The sequence below is a fragment of the Pantherophis guttatus genome, chromosome 3, assembly GCF_059756535.1.
Source record: "Pantherophis guttatus breed Tessera chromosome 3, ASM5975653v1, whole genome shotgun sequence".
Taxonomy (NCBI): domain Eukaryota; kingdom Metazoa; phylum Chordata; class Lepidosauria; order Squamata; family Colubridae; genus Pantherophis; species Pantherophis guttatus.
The window spans coordinates 83,304,401-83,327,727 of record NC_142065.1 but is presented as its reverse complement, the minus strand read 5'-3'; the positions used below and the strand labels follow the sequence as shown (position 1 = coordinate 83,327,727).

Here is a 23,327-nt window from a genome sequence, read left to right as displayed (position 1 = left end):
AGTTCTGTAATTGTATGATTCTAGTGCAATGTATCTATAATGATGAGAAACTTCAGCCATCCTAAAAATGGGAAGCAACTCTAAGCCATCCAATATAACGACTAGGTAACCCGTAAAATAGCTGCACTGATACTAGCAAGAAGTGATTCAGAAATCAGATGCATCGTTGGCGTTTCTCTTTCCAGCCCAACCTCTTCCAAAATGGTTTCACACCGATCACTACAACTCCAAATAGCACAGGTATTTTATGTCCCTTAACTAGGCATGACTGGAGAATATCTGATCTCTATAAGTTTTATTATGCAATCAGTTAAGAAATTGCAATGAGTAGTGCGGTGGCCTAGAAGTGGAGCTCTCGCCTCACAATCAGGAGGCTGTGAGTTCAATCCTAGGTAGAGGCAGATATTTCTCTTTCTGGGCACGATGAAAATGTAGTTGCTGATTATAACTCCGCACTGGCAACAGGAAAGGCATCTGGCCAGTAAACACTCAGCTCCATTCAGTTGCCCAGACTCCACCTCTCAAGGAATTATGGGGTTGTTGAAAGAAGAAGATGAAGAGTTAAGAAATTGCAACTTGATGGGGAACACAGGAATTGTGTTCCTGGATAGGAGCCTGGATAGCTCAGCAGACTAATGCATTGTAATTTAACTCCAGCTGTCTTCAATTAGTAAGTTCGAATCTTGCCAGGCTCAAGGTTGACTCAGCCTTCCATCCTTTCTAAGGTAGGTAAATTGAGGACCCAGTTTGTGGGGGCAATAAGCTGACTTTGTAAAATATGCAAAAGTATGAAGGCTATTGCTTAATGCATTGTAAGCCGCCCTGAGTCTCCGGAGAAGGGCGGCATATAAATCAATTTAAAAAAAAAATGCGAAAGTCTATCAGCGTCCTAAGTTCCTCCATGTTGCATTCTTTTACTATTGGTGAACTAGTGAGTGAGACCATAGCTGGAACAAGTGAGTGATGGAGCTCAGTGAGAACCAAATTATAGACCAATAACTTTTAGTATATGACATGTCTATGCTATCACATTAAAGCAGTTACTCAGAATTTTCTGTTTAGAATGAGGGAACAATTGCAGCCTACAGACTGCCATCAAAAAGCAGCATTTAGTAGCTCCAAATTTCTTCTTCTCAGTGCTAAACCAACAATGATTAAAGCATGGCTGTGTGATCTGCTCTCTCCCTGTCTGTCCCCGAGACCCATTGTCCTCTGGCCTTTCCTTCTGCTATAATCCAATCATTTATTATTCACGTTTGGAACATAATGACATTGGCTTGCTGTTCATGTTCAAAGCCAGAGCAATGAACGGGAAAATGGCTCATAAAACTGGGGAAAGGACAGGTTCCTTAAATTGTCTGGTGATGACTAAGGCCCTGAATAAATATAATGTCCTGGGTTTGTTTTTTTTTTAATTATAGTTCTTTTTATAAAACAATAATTTATGTTTGGGTCTTAAAGACTAACTCTCAAATCTTTTCCCCCCACACAAATTTTACTCACACAATTTTTCCTAGAATCCTCTTTGGCACATAACCCTGTAAAGAAGACAGTTACATAACGTAAGCTATTAATATTGCAGATAGCAGCAAAAATGCCATACTAAACTGAGAGGCACAGCTCACTGAAGGGAGAAATTTGCTATTATTATAATGTATTATTCATTAGGGGCTGACAAAATGCTAGAAAGAAAAAAGAGGTTTTGAAGTCATAGTGTGCTTGAAAGTTTAGAGTATTTTTCCAAATGAATTCAAGAAAAGGATGGGTGAATTAGTCCATTTGTTGACTGACTTTATTTGTGTGGTTATGTGTGTGTTAATCCATAGGAAAAAAAAAGCTCATATTCTTTTATGCTTGCGACATCTTCTATCATTCAGAGCCATTGTATATATTTTTCCCAATTTATAAAGCTATTAAACAAAAATAGTACCTTTTTTGAAAAAAAAGAAAAAAAAAGAAAATTACCCTAATTTTTTGCTTTGATGCCTCCTTTTTTCCCTTCTGCCAGTGTTCTTAGTGTAAATTTCTCCAGTGTGAGTTCTTCTTTAAAATATAACTTTCATTGTTGGAACATCAAGTTTAATACTTCCGAGAATATCTCATCATGGAAAAAAACAGGCTATTTGACTCTATTTGATGCTAATTTTCAGATACTGCAAAATCTAGAGAGAGCCAAACATCCTAATTCGCACAACAGAATCTGTGAGAGGACCATTTTCATCCTTATTCAATGCTTTGGAGGGATTGCTATCTTTGCTCAGAGATGAAAGCTGTTCTCAAAGAAAACATTACACAATTTCACACTCCAATATGGCCGTGATACGTACTGGAAGAAACAACTCATTTCTCACAGTAAAGAAATTAGTTTATCTAAAACAAAAGTTAGCTGCTAGAGACCCCTGACATGCAAAAGGAAGTATTTTAACAGATTTATAATCCAAGACACAAAGCTTGCCATTATTTTTGGTGGTTTTAAAAGAGAATTGCATGAATGGTTACCAAAGATGTCCATTTGGGTTACCATGCAGTATGCCTCTGGGTAAAGTAACTGAAAAACAGTAACGTGAGACAGTGGTGGGTTGCTACTGGTTCGCCCCAGATCGGGTGAACCGGTCGCGGTGGTGGTGGGAGGCTCCGCCCACCTGCCTGGATGCTTTTGCGCATATCAAGCGAACTGGTAGCAAACTAAATTGAAACTCACTACTGACATGAGAGGGATGTTACTTTCTTGTTCTTTGCAAAGTCAGGCAGAACTCATCATGGCCAACTCACCACGGCCATGTCACCGCAGCCAACGTACTGTGGCCAATTTGCTGTGGGACAAGAGTTACACTAATATTGAAGAAATAGTCAAATAGAATCATTAAAGAAAGGTTGCCAAAGGATGGACAAAATAAAATGTGAATGACAAAAATTAAAATATTTGAATTGAACAATTTCATCAGTAAATTGAATTGTTGAATTGCCCCACAGCAAGTTGTCCCTTGGCGAGTTGGCCATGGTGAGTTGGCCCGATGGTGGGCTTCATCAAAGCTAGAAAAGATGAAGGCTAGCTTTAAGATCACAGAGTTATACAGGAGTGCAAAGTTCTCAGTGAAGTTTTGCTTCTTTAAGTAGCAAAATCTTTAGGAAGAAGTGACCCAGTTGGGCTATATGTAGATCAGTGGTGGGTTGCCCCCTGTTCAGACCGGTTCACAAGAACCCATAGTAAAACCGGTGGGAGGCTCCGCCCACTGATCCGGACGTCATCATAGGTGATCTGTGCATGCGCAGAAGAGCGCGTGCACGTGCTGCGAACCAGTAGTAAAGGTAAGTAGAACCCACCCCTGATGTAGATAATAGAATACTCTAACTAAGACAATATTGGTAGTTGTGGAACAGCCTGATGGTGCTTTTCAGAATTAGTATAAAAAGAGTGGAACTTGCAAGAACATGGTACAGGATGGATAGTTCTTGTTCAGAATGTCAACTAATCAACCTCTCTTCTATTCCTTCCCGCTCTTTGGCTGGTTAAAGCTATTTCAAACCAGCTGATACCTCCCTCTGGAAAGGAAAGACTTGGCTACATTAGAATAGACATTCGGAGAATAAGTTTACTGTTAGTGTAAATTATGTTGGTTTGGCAGTTAGCAAAGCAATCCTATTTGATGTTATGGAATGCTCCAACATCAGAATGTCAGATGAATGCAGTATTTGGCCAGAAAAACAGAACAAAATAAATATTTCATTTAGGTTTCTTTTTCTCCCTCTGAGGTAATTTGAAATGTTTATTTACACAATGTCCCTTCCACCAGGCAATTATTTTCACTCCCCAATCATAAACAATTTCAAGTTGTCCCACTGTGTCCCATTGTGACCATCACTATCTTTAAAATGCTGAAGACTCCATGTCCATGTCAGCCAATCAAGGGTCTTCCAGTTGGCCAATGGGAAAGCATAAAAAAGTGCCACTCAGCCAATAGCCTACCTCTCTATTTCACTGTATTCATTTGTGTAGTGATTTGTAAAGAAATCAACATAACAGCAATTATAGGGGAAAGCTGTCATGGCAACTATCTCTAGGTTCACAGTTTAAAAAGCAGTTTAAATACCATTTTGTCATAATATTCTACAGGAAGATGCAATACTTCTGTGAGATGAATGGCCATATAAATGACAGATAATAGATGATAGATAGCTAGATAGATGATAGATAGATAGATAGATAGATAGATAGATAGATAGATAGATAGATAGATAGATAGATAGATAGAAAGATGGAAAGACAGATGAGAGATGAGAGAGAGAGAAATGATGGCTGGATGGATGGGAGAGAGAGAAAGAGAGAGAGAGAAATGAAAGGCAAGAATGCAAAGCAGGAATGAACAAATGAACTGATCCCTAACCTCATATTATAGTCCAACATTTAGATGAGGTACTATTGACAAACTCTGGTCATTCAGCATTGCATCATCATTTATCTTATTGCAATTTCTGGCTGAACTCAGCCCTGGGAAAGTAGTTATCAATAATTCATTGAAATGAAAGATAAATAATGTCATCTAATCAAATGTATTTAACCATTATCCATACTCATTATGGGTTAATGTGGGTTTTTAACGATCCCTAGAAAGGTATGAATGTAAAATGCTGGCTGAATGTAAATAAAGAAGTACCGCTAGGGAATGCTGAGTTTATCTTCTTAATAATAAAAGCAAGAAAATATGGGTGCACACATTTGCCTGCACTGTGATTGTGAAGCTAAGCAAAAAATATTTTTGTCTTTCAAAATTAAAAATGTAAAAATAATCTACTCCTATTTTATCCTGGGATGACAAAGGTAGCCTTAAACAGTTCAGGGGCCAGTGCAGGGGTGAAATCCAGCAGGTTCTGACAGGTTCTGGAGAACCGGTAGCGGAAATTTTGAGCACTTTAGAGAACCGGCAGCGGAAATTTTGAGTAGTTTGGAGAACTGGCAAATACCACCTCTGGCTGGCCCCCGAGTGGGGTGGGAATGGAGATTTTGCAATATCCTTCCCCCAGGAATGGGGTGGCAATGGAGATTTTGCAGTATCCTTCCCCTGGAGTTGGGTGGGAATGGAGATTTTGCAGTATCCTTCTCCTGGAGTGGGGTGGGAATGGAGATTTTGCAGTATCCTTCCCCTGCCACGCCCACCAAGCCACGCCCACAGAACCGGTAGTAAAAAAAGTTTGGATTTCACCACTGGGCCAGTGCTATGGGAGAGGGTCCTCTCAGCTTCAGAGTGGACTTTGGGACTGGCCACTGTGCCTCATACTGTAGGAGATGACCTACAGTGCAGTGACTTCAAATTGATGATGCATTTCACCCATTCTTGGTCTCAGCCCAAGGATGGGTGAAATGCATCATCAATTTGAAGTCACTGTACTTCCACAAGAGACTTAAATCCACCATCACGACCACCTCACCTTATGTTCATTGACTCTTATCTGGCACCAATTTGCCTTGACTGTTAGTAGATCAGATTCTTGTATATAGGTGGCATGGAATAAACTTGTAGTATTTTTGGACCCTATCCTGGCTCCTGATTTCTTGCAGATGATGCATACAGCCTGAAAGTCTTCCAAGATAAAGGGAGGAGACGTCAGCTAAATCTTCACTGCATGCCCCATGGGACTACTCTAGAGCCGCGCAGTGATGAGAATTCAGTATTGCAGGCTAACTGCCCACAGCCTGGAGTTCGATCCTGACCGGATCAAGGTTGACTCGGCATTCCATCCTTCTGAGGTCAATAAAATGAGTACCCAGATTGTTGGGAACAATATGCTAACTCTGTAAACTGCTTAGAGGGGGCTGTGAAGCACTATGAAGTGCTATTGTCTAAGTGCTATTGTTATTCTCAGGAGAGAAAGGACATTTAAAACCTTGTCTGCCACAGTGCCTAGCCCTCTGCGACACATTCCTCTCTCTCTTGCCTACCAGTAATACTTTATCAGTCTTTGTCCTGCTGGCTTTCACAGAGTCTTAAAAATATGGCTGTTTTCCCTGGACATGTGGGCTGGGGAGCTAAATGGAGGCTGGGAAGTTGGTGTTGTCCTCGTTATCCATTCTGTATTTTTTATTTGGTCATTTACTTTGCATTATGAGGTCTTTTCCCATTTTATGTTAGCTGGCCAGAGTCACTGCTGTGGAATGGCCAGCTGTATAAATCAAGCAGATAAATAGCCCTAGTTCAATCTGTCAAATGTTTTGGAGAGCCAAAGTCTTCACATCCAGGGCTACTCAGCTTAGGAGTCCTTCCTGGATGGATATTGATGGTTGGAGAACTGCAGCTGTCAAGTAGCACAAAGCAGTGGATCCATAAATGAAGTCAGGTCACATTTGCTGAGCTCTCTGTCTCCTACCAAACTTCAGTTTATTGATTAAGACTTCAGGAAGAATTTTACTCCAGAATTGAATTCCTTCCAGTTGCTTTTATTTTGTATCAATGCTACAGGAAGAAGAGAGTTTCTTTATAAAGGAAGACAGTGATCTAAATGAAACCAAATTCCATTAAATGGAAAATGGAAGGTGAAAAGGAAAGCAAGAAAAGTTCTCGATAGGGAGAGGAAAAACAGCTGGGAAATCTCATTTTACAACTGACAGACCAGATTATATCTACTCCAATTTGTATCACTTTAGCTTTTAGGTTTCTTTGCTTTAATACCGTACAAAAATCTTCTCCCTTAAGAGTTTAGTCTAGTGTTTCTCCATCTCAGCCACTTCAAGATGTGTGGACTCCGTCTCCCAGAATTCCCCAGCCAGCCTGGGTGGTTTCTGGCTAGGGAATTCTGGGAGTTGAAGTTCATACATCTTAAAGTTGCTGAGATTGAGAAACACTGGTTGAGTCAATCTGCATATGTATTTCATGGCATCCTCTCAACAAAATGACCGTCTTCAATAAAGTCATTGTCCTCGGACAAAGGATCTCAAATGTGCCTCTGTGTTTTTCTCTGTTTGGTTATACCAATATATTTTAAACAAATGTGGTTATATTTATATTGGATTGATTATGGCCCTATGCATCAGAAAAGCTTTAGATCTACATTAAGAACAAGCCTTAGCTCCCTTTTTCTTTGTGGTATTAAGAGAAATTAGAGCTAGTTAGAGAGCACTAGAAAAAGAGACCAGCCGGAAGTCCATTGTGGTGCAGTGAAATGCATTATTCAGATTGCAAACAACGTTGTTCAAATTGGTAACACGGATTAATTTATTTTTTATAAAAATCTAATAAACCAGGCCTGTTGTATTTCAAGTCTCTTTTTTTCAAAGATTTGATTTCTCTCCCAACATCCTAGTGCTCTGCACCAAGCAGCTGCATGATTGTATGAACGGTTTGATCCAGTGGTGAAATCCAATTTTTTTTACTACTGGTTCTATGGGCGTGGCTTGGTGGGCGTGGTGTGGTGTGGTTTGGTGGGCGTGGTGGGGGTGGCAGGGGATGAATATTGCAAAATCCCCATTCCCTCCCCACTCCTAGGAGAAGGATACTGCAAAATCTCCATTCCCACCCCACTCTGGAGCCAGCCAGAGGTGGTATTTGCCGGTTCTCCAAACTATTCAAAATTTCCGCTACCGGTTCTCCAGAACCTGTCAGAACCTGCTAGATTTCACCCCTTGTTTGATCCCAAGTTGTTTGCATTTATACTTGGGCACCAGCAGTGGGATTCACTTACTTTCCCGACCGGTTCGCAAATATGAGCTCATGCGCCTCATCTGTGCATGTGTTACTGCCTGCGCATGCGCAGTGGTTGTGGATTATGTCTGGATGGGTGGGCGGAGACTCCCGCAGTCACCGCTACCGATTCGCCCGATCCGGAGAGAACCAACTGAATCCCACCACTGTTGTGCACATAAATTAATAGGCCATGTTATATTACTTATAACTCCCATTACCTGTGGGGGCAGTATGTGCAGTTCATAGGACCAAAAGAAAAAGATGTCTGGCCATAATTTAGACAGTACTCAGTACTGTACTTTATATCCTGAGTCCCCAACACCCGGGCCGCAGCCCAAAATTGGGCTGCAGCCTTTTTGGAATGAGGCTACACCAGCAACAGGTGAGCATGCGTGCACATACACACAGCTCTACTTCAGGGGTGGGTTCTACTTAACCTTTACTACCAGTTCACGGGATTGCGCATACGCAGATCGCCGATGACGACATCCGGGGCGGTGGGCGGAGCCTCCCCCTTCTTGCGAACCGGTCCGAACCGGGGGCAACCTACCACTACTCTACTTGCGTGAGCAGTGGGTACTACCACTCGTGTGCAATGCTCCATTTGTGCAAGGAGTGGTCTCACGCAAACATGCCTGCATCTCACAAAGAACCACCTCCTCTCCTCAGCCATCCCCCACTGGGCCGCCAAGACGGAAAAGTTAGGGGCGGCTGCTTCTACATATTTACATCATGGTTGTTGAAAGATTCAGGGCCAAATCAGAAACAAGTACTGCTTTTACCTCTTGACAATCTAAAAGGATATTTTCCACAAGTCCTATCTTGTGATAGAATAACTGTGTCATGTAAAGATTCAAACCAAAGTACAAGCCATTAGTGATCTACTCTGGATCACTTTACTAATGGCTTCAATCTTGCTATGGTAGTTCACACAATGCCATTGTTAATAGCATAGTGCAGCACAAAGACAGCCATCACTAATATCTATAAGTAAATCCATTGTAAACATACTGTGGATTTATGGCACATCTTCCTTATCTCTTGAATTACGAAAAATGTTCTTACTATAGTCTCTTCCAGGGTATGTGAATCATTTGTTATTTTTTAAGAACATCTAAAAACTCTTTCATCAATAAATGTGTTTAAACATCAATTGAAAAATTAGATTACATGTGGAGAGGCAATCAGTAGACGGGGAAAAAAATGTTTCTGAAAATCTGCTTATTGTTAGTATGCCGCTTTTTAGCAGAGTGCCAGTTTCATACATTGCTTAGACTTAAAGTCTTTAATTTTCGTTCCTTGGATCAAAAAAATTGTTTTAGGAGTAAGAAAATCCATTTGTGTCAACAAAGAGGCAATACGTTAAGGGTGCTACTTCTGACCTCCACTATAACTTAAACTTTTTATGCAAATGTTGAGAATTCTCTCAATAGATTGAAAATATATTGAAAAAGATGCAAATGAATACAGGTAATCCTCACCAAATGACCACAATTGAACTCAAAATTTCTGTTGTTAAGTGAGACGTTTGTTAAGTAAATTTTGCCCCATGTTACGACTTTTTAGACACAGTTGTTAAGTGAATCACTATAGTTGTTAAGTTAGTGACACAATTGTTAAGTGAATCTGGCTTTCCCATTGACTGCTTGTTAGAAGGTTGCAAAAGGCGATCACATGACCCTGGTTATATATTCTATATATTAATAAATAAATATTCTACAAATGCATCAGCATGAGGCTAGACAATGAGACCCTCATACAGTACAAGGTAACATGGGAAAGCTTCAAGGCAAAGATTGGTAGATTCTATCCAATTATTTTCCTCCCACTCAACATTCTTATTGGCTGGAAAACCAACTTCAATCACTTTTCCACCAATCATGTGGCTGGAAAGATTTGTGATTCAAGCCTTAATGTTTATGATTTACTGTGTCTCTCTTATGTTGAGACTATATTGCAGTGGTGGCTAACCTTTTTGCCATTGTGTGCCAAAAGTGGGGGGAGTCCGGGGGGGTCATGCGTGTGCGTGCCCACACCCAGAATTCTATGTAACCCGCCCCCCATGCATGCACGCACAACCCCCCCTGCGCTCCCCCCGCTTTTGGCATGTGATGGCACTGTGGGCCCGGTAGGCCCGTTTTTTCACCCTCCCCAGGCTCCAGAGCCTTTCTAGGAGCCTGGGGCAGGCGAAAATGACCTTCCCAACCCCCCAGAAGCCTGTTTCCCTGCTTCTGGTGGGCCCAGAACAGTGGTGGGTTGCTCCCGGTTCGCACTGGATCGCAAGAACCGGTAGTAAAAATTTTTAATAGTTCGGAGAACCGGTAATAAGATTGGCTGGCCACGCCCCTGAACCGATTCCCGCCCCGGTCGCCGGTCGCTTACCCCGCCCACTCTCAATCTATTGCTGCCTCCTGAGTCCCAGCTGATGGCTAGAGGGAAAAAAACTGTTTAAACTCTTGCGGTGGGGCTTCAAAGGGCCACCCTACAGCTGATCAGTGTTAAAAGAAAACAAATGAGTAGACCGGTGCCTGCAAAAATAGAAAAAACAGCCCCTTTCAGCTTCAGCATAAGTTAATTAGCACAAGTTGATTAGATCGGCTTCCCAACTCTCAGCTGATTTGCTCTCAGCTGTTTTGCGCAGGGCTCTGTGGTTGCTAGCTGCAGAGTGCTGGAGCAGATATTTTTTCCCCTAGCTATGCTGAAAAAACAAAACTGAAAGTAAAGCAGGGTCTTTGCTGCAACGTGACAAAATGAGGCAGAGAGAGATTTCTTTTTTTTTTTCCTCACCAAAAAAGGTAGGTGCAAACAATGGGAAATTTAGGGCAAAAGAGGAGAGTTCAAGATTTTAAAACACAAAAGAAAAAAAGCTCTATTTAACTAGGGAATTGTAATAATTGAGATACTATTAATTGTATATTGTGTTGAAAGCAGAAATGGTTAAGTTGCGGTTTGGAGGAATATATGGGGAAAATTATTTGGTTTATTATTATTGGTAAATATAATTAATTGATTTGTAAGAAATTGGATTGCATGGAAATAATTGGAATATTCATGTTCATATTGATTAATATACAAAAAAGATAGTTATATAACTAATTGATTTATATTAAAATGTTGAATTTGTATTAAACAACTGTATTACATAATTACATAATTAACCAATGTGAGGATGGATATAAAAATAGATGACAATGGGAAGGGGTATAATATAGAATAGAAGGGAAAAATTGAATTTGATTAAGATTAGAGATGAGGATGAAGGGTAATATTGGTTTTTTACAAAAATAGATGAGGAATAAATATGGCAAAAAGGAAATATAGAAATTGTAAATTTAATTGAAATGACTAAACACTGTTTAAATTTGTGAACTGGCCAAATACTCTGTTCAAAGAAAATACATTGTATGTTTGTATGTGTTGTAAGGTCCCAAAATATACTTGAGTCACCAGAATGCCAAAGAGAGAGACTCAAGACGAGGCTTGCAAAAAAGCAGATTTTATTTATGGCCAAAAACAAAATACTGGGTGGAACTATATCCAGAACATACAGATACAATGCATGCGAGGAGATAGCCACACCTTGAGGAAGGTATGGCATCCTTTTATACCCTCAGAGACGTCAGCTTAGTACCCAATTCTGGCCTCCTAATTTAGGTTTGTGTATTCCTTGTTGCCCTGCAAGGGGGAATAGAAACTTCCCCAATTAGTATTATCTTAAGCATTTCTTTATTTATTCAATTGGCCACTTAGCCTCCTGGCTCTGGAAGATAGGAGTTTATCCAGATCAAACATAAATTAGGCTGAGGTGTAAATTATCCCTTTGTTGATGGCTGTAGTTTCAACTGAGATATGTACCATGCTTTTAGATAGCAAAGAAAGAAAATTGATATGAGTTCAGGTCAAATGGCAGGGACATACATTTGACAAATACCAGATACATTACAGAGGCCTAATAATAGAATATGTTTGTTACAGGAGATACAAATATAAAGGCATAATATATGTGATACAAATACAAAGGCATATATGTATTACAGGAACCTAATGGTTACAGAATCTAGTATACCAGTATATCATATTCTAGTATTATTTATTATATCCTTATTATTGTTTCCCTTCAGTGTGTTTCTAATTATTGCTATTTATTCATATTTGTTCTCTTTTATTCTTTAAAGTTTAACAATTCATTCTTTATCTTAATATCTTTATATTTGTTTGGGGTTGGCTTTCTTCCCTTTCATCTTTTTTATTGTACAGCAATCTTTCTCTTCAAACCTACCACCTCTCTCTTTTCTTTCCTTCTTACTTTCTATTCCCCCCCTCTTCTTCTCCTCCCTACTTCCTCTTCCTTTCTCCTTCTCCTCCTCTCTTCCTCCCTCTCTTACCCTCACTCCTATTCTAATTTCTCTTCCCTTCCTTCATCCCTCTCTATTGCTGTATCCTTTTATGCATATGGACTACTCAGAGGGCTGAAAAAGTTATTTTTGACTGGTCCTCGCACTTTTGACCAGTCCTCGAACTTACGACTGTCCTCACATTTTACATTTTTGCCCTATCTTGTCACCATGGTGAAGAGAAGCAGTTGTGAAATGAGTGACACGGTTGTTAAGAATGCTGCACAGCCATAAATGTGAGGATGGTCATAAGTGTGAGGACCAGTCAAAAGTGCAAGGACCTGTCAGAAATGACTTTTTTCAGCCCACTGAGTAGTCCCTATACACATAGCCATGATCACTCGGTCACATGACCAGCTAGCCACGCTAACCCAGTCACATGACCTCCAAGCCACGCCCACAAAATAAGCCACGCCCACAGAACCGGTAGTAAAAAAATTTAGAACCCACCCCTGGCCCAGAAGGCCTGAAAATCAGCTGGCCTGCGCACAGATGTGCGCCGGAGCTGAGCTCATGTGCCCACCGATATGGTTATTTTCTGGTTGGGTCTTATTTTGGGGGGAACACGGTCTATAACCCAGCCTTCTGTTACCCCACATCAGAAGAAAAGATGAGAGAAGCAAGTAGGAAGTTCTGTTCATCACCAGCACTGAAAATGTTACCTAGTTTGGATAATGAAACACCTGTAAGAAAACAAGCAAGCTCAGAGAGCACCAAATTCTGTTCCCAGTTCTGTTCATGAACATTTTAGGCATACACAATTCAGGGCAGGGTGGGTGAGGATATCTCACAAAACCTTCTATCCAAGAGGAAATAATAGCTTTTGTTCACTTTTTATTTGGCGATAGAATGAAATTTGCAAGCACCAATATCAGAGAAATTACTATAATAATTTTGTACCTAGGCTCATTTGAATTTCTTCAAATGGATTTCCGTTTGTTTGAGAAGAGAATTAACTGACATATGTAGGAAGATACATGTTTTCTTGAAAATCAAGACTGCTCCATTTCAGATTAGTAGACAAAGGAAGGCACTGGATCTTAGCAGACTGGAATGGGGAATATTGCTGATCTCTCTGTTGTAGGTGTAGAGATTTTGGAGCTATGGTGCCTTGAACAATTCTTTATTGTTAAACAAAAACCAGGAAGTATCTCTCTCTTTTTTTTTTTTGACCTAGGATTAGATTTTGTTGCAAAACAAAGAATGATGTAAAACACAATATCCCTCTTCCAAAGCACTATGAGAATTAATGATGAATCAAGTCTTGTGTTAGGAAACAGACATCTGATTCATACAATTCCTTTCTTTCCAGGCTGTCACTTTATAGATAAACAAAAGCTTTAATAGGTTTGAGTTTCTTGCTTGCTTTTGTGTGTGGGAAGTGAGGTGGAATAATGTAGGGCTGTTAGGTTATGTTTGATATCCTGGGCTTGTTTTTCCATAATGCTCTCCAATTTTGTTGTTGTTGTTAGTTGCGAAGTCGTATCCGACCCATTGTGACCCCATGGACAACGTTCCTCCAGGCCTTCCTGTCCTCTACAATCCTCTGGAGTCCACTTAAGCTCACACCTACTGCTCAAGTGACTCCATTCAGCCTCCTCATTCTTTGCCGTCCCCTTCTTCTTTTGCCCTCAATCTTTCCCAGCATTAGGCTCTTCTCCAGTGAGTCCTTCCTTCTCATTAGGTGGCCAAAGTATTTGAGTTTCATCTTCAGGATCTGGCCTTCTAAAGAGCAGTCAGGGTTGAACTCTCTAGGACTGACCAGTTTGATCGCCTTGCAGTCCAAGGGACTTGCAGGAGTCTTCTCCAGCACCATAGTTCAAAGGCCTCGATTCTTTTTATGATGGTCCAATTTGGCTTTGGTCACTTTAAGGGGCATTTTATTTTTCAGCCACAAAAACTGACCGAAAGCAACTCCATTTCCCTTAAAACTGAACTGATGGATCTATCAAAAGATTGCATTTCAGGCTTGCTAGACACAGAATTTCGAGGGATTAATGTAAGTATATACAAAGAGCTGCCCGTAATCTGAAGCAAATGAAACTAGGTAGCTGATAAGAAATGGTTTTCTTGGCAGTTTGACTCCTAGTGACAGCATGGACACATTCATGCAGTTTTCTTGGCAATGTAATTTGTTACTGCCTTTTTAAAAAAAGTTTTTATAGTCTGGTTTTATAGATTTTTATCTGGAGGAATCCCATCCAAACATTAGCCAGGTATGACTCTGCTTAGCTTCTGGGCTCCAGTAAGTTCAACTACATGTTGCCACCTGTTAAAGGTAACAACTTGGCTTAACACCATATCTGAACTATGTGGGAAAGCATCCTCCCTAGAAGATTAAAAGGCTTCTCTTTATTTATTCATTTTTATTTGTAACCCACTTTTACAAATATGGCAGTGAATATATCCAACATACCTTCTTCCTCCTGTTTTCCTCACTGTGAGGTGAGTTGGGCTGAGAGAGAGGGACTTACTCAGAATCACCCAGCTGGCTTTCATGGATAAGGTAGGGCTAGAACTCACAGCCTCCTGGTTTCTAGCCTGATGCATTAACTACTAGGCCAAACTGGTTCTCTTGCATGCTAGGATAAATCATCCTTATGGTGGGGATCAGTGCCACCAGGTTAAGAAAAGGCATTAAGTTCACAAGAAAGATACAGAAGAAATGGAAGACTAATCAAATGACCAAACACCAAGAATGCCCCCAGCAAAGGCAATCTGAAGATCTTCTAGAAAGGGCTACAGTTACAGCGTTCTGAACTAGGTCACGTAGTCAAATCCAGGCATCAATAAAATCTTTTATTGCATCACAAAACCAGAGGTGTTGATAAACCTCCACTCCACTTTTCCCCACAAAACAACCACTCACAGTCAATGTAACCCAGTCCAACCAGCTGGGTCCACTAGTCAACAGAAGCAAGCCCCCAAACAGGAAGAAAATCTAAGTCAACAAACCAGGTGCAGAGTTTGCCAAACAAGGTCCATAAGCCACAATCCGGAGTCAGAGTCCACAAAGCAAGGTATGTAAATCCGAAGGCTGAAACACAAGTTGAAATCCACAAGTCAAGGTTTCCAGAAATCAGGGGAGAGCGTGCTAAGACAAACGGTTGTTCCTGATGAACGCCACCTCCTCCTCCGGCCTCTGGTTAAATCACCCCGAGCCATGTGTTCCTTGTAGGGGGGGGGAAGCCTCCTCACAAGCAGCCTTGCCGACCTCCTCTGAGTTTCCTTCCGCTCCACTCTCCGCACTTGCGGATTGGGTGGAGAAGGCAGCTATTCCTTGTCAGAGGGGTTCTGTTGTCTCTCGTCACCTCTGCCCGTTTGCAGCCAATCCTCCCCTCTGTGCGTGAAAACAGAGGTTGCTCCCTTACAGGTAGACTGGTTCCCCCCAATGCAAGGGGGGCCTGGGATAGCAGGTCTCAGCCCCTGGACTCTCTGGATGTTCCAGGGGATAAGTGCCATCCCCGTTGGATGGTCCCAGTTCCTACTTCTGCTCCTCCGAACTGGGATCCGATGGGTCCATGACATACAGCATTTAAAATAATTGAACCTTATCTGAATAACTGAACCTGCCCCTTGGCACTTAAAATTTTACTTTACCCAAATCTAGTTGACTCTAGTTTCGGTAGTCAAGAAAAGTAGTTGACTCTAGTTTTGTAGTCAAGTTAACTGCACTTGAGGGACTTCAGTGAAGCAGCTGCACAGCGCCGAGTTCTCTTGTATAGGGTAGTCTCTGCAGTAATTGTTTGGGCTTTATTTATTTTTTATTCCATCAAGCTGGCCTCGCCTAAATCTTCTTCCTTTTAAGTGTAAATTTTAAATTTTTAATGTATTTTAAAATATGGGTATCTTAAATTATGGGTATTAATTCAGCCAAATTTATTTAATTCATTTTATTCGATTTTAAATTTTGTATATCTATGTGTTTTATTTCATGGCTGTGCACCGCCCTGAGTCCTTCGGGAGTAGGGCGGTATAGAAATTCAATAAAATAAAAATAAATAAATAAATAAATACCTGCCTCAGCCTTACCCTGCCTTCCCAATTCTGTCATCTCCTCATTACAGCTGGATGACAAAATTGACAAACTCATGGAGTTTGGAGTTTGGAGTCCAGCAGAAGTAATTAACTTACAAATGACTATTTACACTTACAGTGACTATTTAAAGTTACCATGGGGTGATTATGATATGGTTCTGAAGTTCTCATAGCTGCCTCACCCTTCGTAGTCACATGACTGCATTTTGGGTGCCACGTTTATGGCCATTTGCAGCAGCCCTCGATCACATGACTGCATTTTATGATGTTTTTGCCAAAAAGATGATGTATTTCCAGTTTTCAGCAAAACTGGTCCATAGCAAACAATGGATTTGCTTAACGTGCACAGTGTTCGCTTAACAACTGTGGCGTTTGATTTACAACCAGCATGTCTGCTTAACCATTGCAAAAAAGGTTATACAGTCAGAATGGTCATGTGGATGACCTGTTTTACAACCATCACAACTTATGCCTAACGGAATGGGCAGGTTCCATTATGGTCGTAAGTCAAGGACTATGTTGTGGCCCACAGGCAGCCAGCAAAGCTGGCAGCAGAGTCAGATAGCGAGGAGGTTGGGGAGGAACATGAGCCAGTCCTGGGAGCTGGGGAAAACTCGGACGAGGGCTCTGCATTGGAGGCAGAGAGGGAGATAGACAGGAGCGAGGCAGAGGAATGGCTGGATCCTGTTCCCAGTGTGCGCATGCTCAGAGCTGCCAGAAGACTAGAACAACTCAGAAAGTAGGGTCGACTTGGGAGTAAAGTCACACCTTGGAGATGATTGCCCCCCCCCCATAGAAAACAAAAGAGGAGCGAACAGGGAAGGGGCTTTTGCAGGAAACAATTCATTTGTTCATTCAGTAGTTGCAAGAGTGGAAAGTTCTGTTCGTGACTTCAAGAGACTCTGTGCCAAGTTTTGCATTACTCTGCGTTTGGAAACAAGTTTTCGTGGCAGCTTGCCAAACGAGATAAGGTGTGTTGAGCAATATTCCTTTGAAAAACTATTTGGACAAATCTTGCTGACTGTGAATGAACGTAAATCACAGTCGTGTCAATAAAAGAGGTTTTGCTGGGACCAAATTCCTGCCTCCTGCTTGTTAAAGGGAGGCTAGGTCAGAACAGACTATATGTATCAGGAAATCAAACTGCTTAAGCCCTTTCCTTTTTAAATTGTGTGGCATCAGACATCCAGATATAGCTTTAATGTGAAGGAAGGGACTTGAATCTGGGAGGATTGCCATATTGCCTTTAAAGCTTTAGGAGCATAAACTAATTTGAAAAAGCTTCAATGAAACATGCCTCCTCTTTTCTTTTTTTCCCTTAGGTTCAGTTGAAGGACTGTGAAGAAAAGAAAGTACAGTAATGGGAAATGTTTTAGGCCATGACAAAAAAGATAACTCAGTTAGGAATTGCATCAAGGGTATAAATATGAGTAGACATTCTCTCTCTTTCAATCAACTGGGAGAAAGTGTCACCTAATGGTATTGCGTGCCAAAACATACACCCTGTAAAACAATCTTGTTTACACAATAAATGCCTAAGTAATGGAGCTCGCTGCAAGAAGATGTGGCCTTGGCTACTAGCCCAGAGCCTTATTCATCTAACACTTGTGTCCCGCTCTGATGGCAGACACGAATTGTGCTTTTCTCCGCATTCTTGGTATCTCTTCTTCAGTTCTGACTTCTGTGCATGAAGCATGGACGTTTATAAGGAAATTCAAACGGGCTGGCAGATGTTCTTCTGCAGGGGTTCTCCTGCATTGAAATACTTGCTTCTGGGGGGCAGTAAACCAGCCCTCTCCCCAACTGTGAGCAGCTGCTTACATGTGGGGTTTCCTTGCTGATCACTGCACTCAATATCCAGATATTTGACACTGAGGAGCAATCACTGTGGGTGGAGCTAATTTTTCTTAACAGCAGGAAACAGGGTTTTTTTTAATGCAACTTAACTCCCACAACACATGCACGCGGGCGTATACACACACACACACACACACACACACAGAGAGAGAGAGAGAGAGAGAGAGAGAGAGAGAGAGAGAGAGAGAGAGAGAAACTTGAGGGCTCTTCTGGAGGCTGTTTAAACACACAGTGGTTGCTAGAGGATTAAATACTGGATGACCCAAAATTCATTTTGGTAAGCATGTATTTGAAGTTGTTCTATGTTTAATTAACGATTGCTGTGGAAACAAACAACATTAATGCTATTGTATATTGTTTATACAATATAGTGAAACAAAAGTTAAAAAAAGACTTCACGCAACTCCTCTGGTCCCTATTTTTTCTACTTGCATTTTTTACGTACTTTCGAACTGCTACGTTGGCAGAAGGTGGGACAAGTAACGGGAGCTCACCCCGTTATGGGGCACTAGGGATTCAAACCGCTGAACTGCCAACCTTTCGATCAACAAGCTCAGCTTCTTAGCCACTCAGCCACCCTGTCCCTTCTGAACCTATATATGTAAGGTCAAATATCATACAATATACAATCATGAATAGGGGCTGAATTCTTACTTATGTAATCAAGAAGCCATTTTAAGATAACGGTTTTTTAAAAAAACCTCCCTGCCATCTTTTTTGAATTAGCAGATTCATTTATCTACTTTCCTGCCTAATCAAACCAACAGGTGTTAAATATGAAATACTCTGCATTATGAGAGCATTTATCAATTTAACCACCCGATTTTTATCCAGCCCTTTTTTCATATACAACTCAAGATGCCAAACATACCTAATCCTCCTCCTGTTTTCCTCACAACATCCACCCTGTGAGGTGGGCTGCGCTGGAAAAGCATTACTAGCCCAAAGTCACCCAGCCAGTTTTTCATGCGTTAGGTAGGATTAGAACTCACACTCTTCTGGTTCCTAGCCTGGTGCCTTGATCATTGGCCAAAATGTATAAGTGTTCAGAATAAACTGCCCCATTTGAAGGCTTCCTGCTTTTGAAGATCTTACTCTAAGTTTAGTTTAATGACCAAAAGAAAAAAGGACAGAGCATTCAAATTTGTCCATTGGTATTTAGCAGCTACTGAGCAAGAGTAATCCTTGGTCAAAGAATTCTTCAGTTATGTCTTGTTTGACAATTACAAATTTTGCTTGCCTGTGTAAAAATCAGCATGTGCAAATCTAATGCTATTTGTTGCCGTTCTTTTGGTTCATTTTTCTTTCTCTTCTATTCCTCTGCATGTGTGGAGAATCAATGGATTATGGAACGGTGTTTTTGAAGGAAACAAAACAATAGAGAAAGCTATACGTGGAGACTGTAGAAAGAGTGCAGAGAAGAGCAACAAAGATGATTAGGGGACTGGAGGCTAAAACATATGAAGAACGGTTGCAGGAACTGGGTATGTCTAGCTTAATGAAAAGAAAGACTAGGGGTGACATGATAGCAGTGTTCCACTATCTCAGGGGCTGCCCCAAAGAAGAGGGAGTCAAACTATTCTCCAAAACACCTGAGGGTAGGACAAGATGCAATGGGTGGAAACTAATCAAGGAGAGAAGCAACTTAGAACTATGAGAAATTTCCTGACAGTTAGAACAATTAATCAGTGGAACAACTTGCCTCCAGAAGTTGTGAATGCTCCAACGCTGGAAGTTTTTAAGAAGATGTTGGATAACCATTTGTCTGAAATGGTGTAGGGTTTCCTGCCTAGGCAGGGGGTTGGACTAGAAGACCTCCAAGGTCCCTTCCAACTCTGTTATTCTATTCTATTCTATTCTATTCTATTCTATTCTATTCTATTCTACTCTACTCTACTCTACTCTACTCTACTCTACTCTACTCTACTCTACTCTACTCTACTCTACTCTACTCTATTCTATTCTATTCTATTCTATTCTATTCTATCTGGTTCTCACATTTCAGTGAGTACACCTGGCTCCCCTTTTGTATTTCTTTCCAACCCATATGAATGTCACTGTATGCAGTAATGCATTCTTCCTCTTTTCTAATAACATCTCCCTTCTCGTTTCATGAAGAAAGAGGCTTGGTTTCTCAAAATGTAAGGTCAGGGTGCTTCCCTTCTAACTCCCTCTGCCCAAAATTAGCTTGATGTGAATCCCCAAGTGCCAAAGGCCTTGGATTGTTGGAAGATAAAAAATGTTTTTTTTTTAAACTTTTTAATCTCTTCTATAAATTATAAGTGACCCTTCATGTCTTATTTGCTATAATGAGCTCATCTAGACTAATTCAATTGGTGGTCTGTGTGCAGCAGGATCTGGCTGTCACAGTGTATTCAGAATTAGAAGCTTATTAACACTGGATTAAGGAATTAAGGTATTGAGACCAACACTGAGGCTTATTATCTAGTCAAATATATTTTCCTGGTAGCTTTCAAATATGGGTCACTTCGGTCATTGTCAAATTAAATGTAAAGCCTGAGCTGCGTAGTTATTTTTAAGACAACGGTAGAAGCATTGGTTTAATGGATCTTGGTTTAGCAGACTTTAAGTACAGGGCTCAATATTATCATCCAGATAGCATTGGGACAGCACCAAGAATTATATCCATTGGACTCAATGGTGGGATTCAGTCAGTTCGGGCTGGTTTGGGTGAACCGGTTAAATTGCCTGCTAGCCCTGCCCCTTCCTGTCCCGCCCCTTCCAGGAGTCCTCACATGCCCTATTTTGGCTCCCAGGTAAGTGCAAGGAGGCCTCCTAGGTCTAAAATGGGGTGCGGGGGTGCAGCGCCCCCCCACGGCCCGTTTTCACTCCCAGGAGGCTGTAGGGAGGCCAACTAGGCCCAAAGTGGGGGGGGCATATCCCCCCAGCCCGTTTTTGCTCCCAGGGGGCAGAGGAGGCCAAGTGCTGCCTGTCACACATCCCTGGCCACGCCCACCAAGACCACACCCACCCAGCTGGTCATTAGGGCAGAGAACCAGTTGTTAAATTATTTGAATCCCACCACTGCATTGGAGGGCTCCCTTTGTACAAGACTACAGGAAACAGCAACAAAAATAATGATGAGAAATTTTTCAACAGTTTACATTCTGTGGCTTGTGCATAGATTAAATTCTGGATGATCAAACCATTATTTGAGGGCCATGCCCTCAAAACTTTTCTATTCCAGCAAGCCGGGCTGGTGTAGCTCTTTTAATTGTTTTTTAATTCGTTTTTTTAAAAAGGAGGTTTTTTAATTAATATGGGCCAAATTTGTTTAATATATTTTTTAATTGTTTTAAATTTTAAATTTGATGTTTTTATCTTTGGCTGTACACCGCCCTGAGTCCTTCGGGAGAAGGGCGGTATATAAATTTAAATAAACATAAACATAAACATTAAGCAATCCATCCCCTGCTCTGAGCATCAGAATCTACAACTCTCTTTTTTCCTCCCTCCATCCTTCAACTGTTTTCACATTGGGTCCATCATAAGCCAATCATTAGGATTACGTGCCTGACTCAGGTGTGACATCCCCATGGCTTTAATACCGTAGCATCCTTGGACAGAACAGCTGCCTTTCCTCTCTCTCCCACAATTCCCACTTCCACAAATGGGAACTTCACTCCAGAGAATGAAGTCTGCCATACTTAGGCAATGCAATTATAAAGTCCTTTTTATACTACAAAAAGAGGACTGACTTATTTTGTAGCTAAGACAGTTGGTTAGTTCATTCTGTTTGCCTGGCATGTCCAGCATACAAGTGGATAAAAACCCCTTTATTCTTTTAACACCTTCTTGATCATCCAAAGATGCTGTATATTCTGATCTATATTTCCCACTGGGATAGAAAGCTTCTTAATGTTGAACTGTTGAGTAACCTCCTATTTTCTCCTACCACTTTCTTTTAATAAGAACAGTGCTTTCATTTGGAAACCTTAGGCTTTCATGAAAATGTGGAACACAACTTAGAGAAAGTTCTTCCTTTGCTAGGTAGCTTCCTTTAACTTTCATCTTGTTGGAAGAAAAATCTGGTCCGGTTCCAAGCCGGGAGAAAGACGCTGGAAATAAAATGGAGGCTGATTGGAAAGAAGGACTCTGTTTATTGACGAGCAGAACCACAGCATGCAGTTCTGGGACAGCTGACAAAATAGCTTGATGAGTGCAAGGATTTTCATACAGTATTTTGTAATTTAGAGGTTTGCTTTATGTGCTTTTATTATTTGATTGGTTAATTCTATTATGTCCTAAAGGACCTGTCCTGTCCTTCTTAATCCCATCACCTGGAGCCGAAGATGTTTTGTTTATGAATTTATTGGCCTGGATTTCTTACCATTGACGGAAAGACTCTGTTCCTGCAGCTCAGAAGAAGTGGAGACTGTTTGTCATGTGCTCCTTAGATGTTCCTTTTATACAGGGAATAGGAAAATACATATTCTGCCAATAACTGCTAGGTATCCTGGCCATTCCAACACTAACTATCTTCAGTGGCTGCTTAAGGATGAACAGTCCATAACTACAGCGCAGGTGGCCAGATTCTGTGCAGCAGCAGTGGGGATTCGTTGCGAACACGTATCTTCTCCACCATAATGATGTTATATAACACTTGTGGCAAACCCTTTGCACTGCTTAGTACTTTCCCTTTTAGCGTTGAACCTACAATGGGCCACACAGTTTATGGATTGTAACTATAGTATAATCAGACCATGTATAATTGACAGACTGGATTTTATTATAGATTTTAGTTATTATTTATTATTTTATACTAGAATTTTTAATTGTATATATACTGAGTGTTTTTATTTGTTCTAGTCTCTGGTCTAAGACTGTAATAATAAATTGATTGATTGGTTCGGATTTCTTAATGGGCACAAAATCTCCATCTCTGAAAGATTTCAGGTATCTGCTGGAGGTTGTTGGGGGAGGTTGTTGCTGCTTTCTGCCTTTGTTAAGATTTTCCCCCATTTCTTGTTTGGGAAAATATAATATTCTGCCTCTTTTAATATTCCCCAAAATATTTCATTCTTCTGGGTCGGGTGTGTGTGGGGTGTGGAGCTTCCCACAATATAATGAGAAATAAATGGAAAACAGGCAAATCTTACCTATTTTTCCTTGCTAGGTATTTAGTTATTTATTTCCAGTGTTTATTCACCCCAATTCCATCCAACCACATAATAAAATCAACTATCCAAGTCTTCAAGGCAGTATTATGATAAGAGCCCTTTCCCAATCACCTGAAACAAAAGGCTCACTGAAACAATATAGCTTTTTGTGGTTTAAGGAAGACTCTCAGGTAGAGCCATAGAAATTTGTAAGGGGGAAGAATATTCCAAGGAATGGGGTA

The 23,327-nt window shown here is 40.9% G+C and overlaps 2 long non-coding RNA genes across 2 annotated transcripts; both read left to right on the top strand.

Annotated features, from left to right (window-relative positions):
* Positions 1–15,021: 15,021 nt before the first annotated feature.
* On the top strand, positions 15,022–17,742 carry LOC132711205 (uncharacterized). The gene is made up of 2 exons (XR_009622039.2): positions 15,022–15,090; positions 17,431–17,742. It is a non-coding gene; the product is annotated as an uncharacterized LOC132711205 (long non-coding RNA).
* A 1,565-nt stretch (positions 17,743–19,307) lies between these two features.
* On the top strand, positions 19,308–22,840 carry LOC148114651 (uncharacterized). The gene is made up of 2 exons (XR_015732874.1): positions 19,308–19,449; positions 21,977–22,840. It is a non-coding gene; the product is annotated as an uncharacterized LOC148114651 (long non-coding RNA).
* Positions 22,841–23,327: the final 487 nt, after the last annotated feature.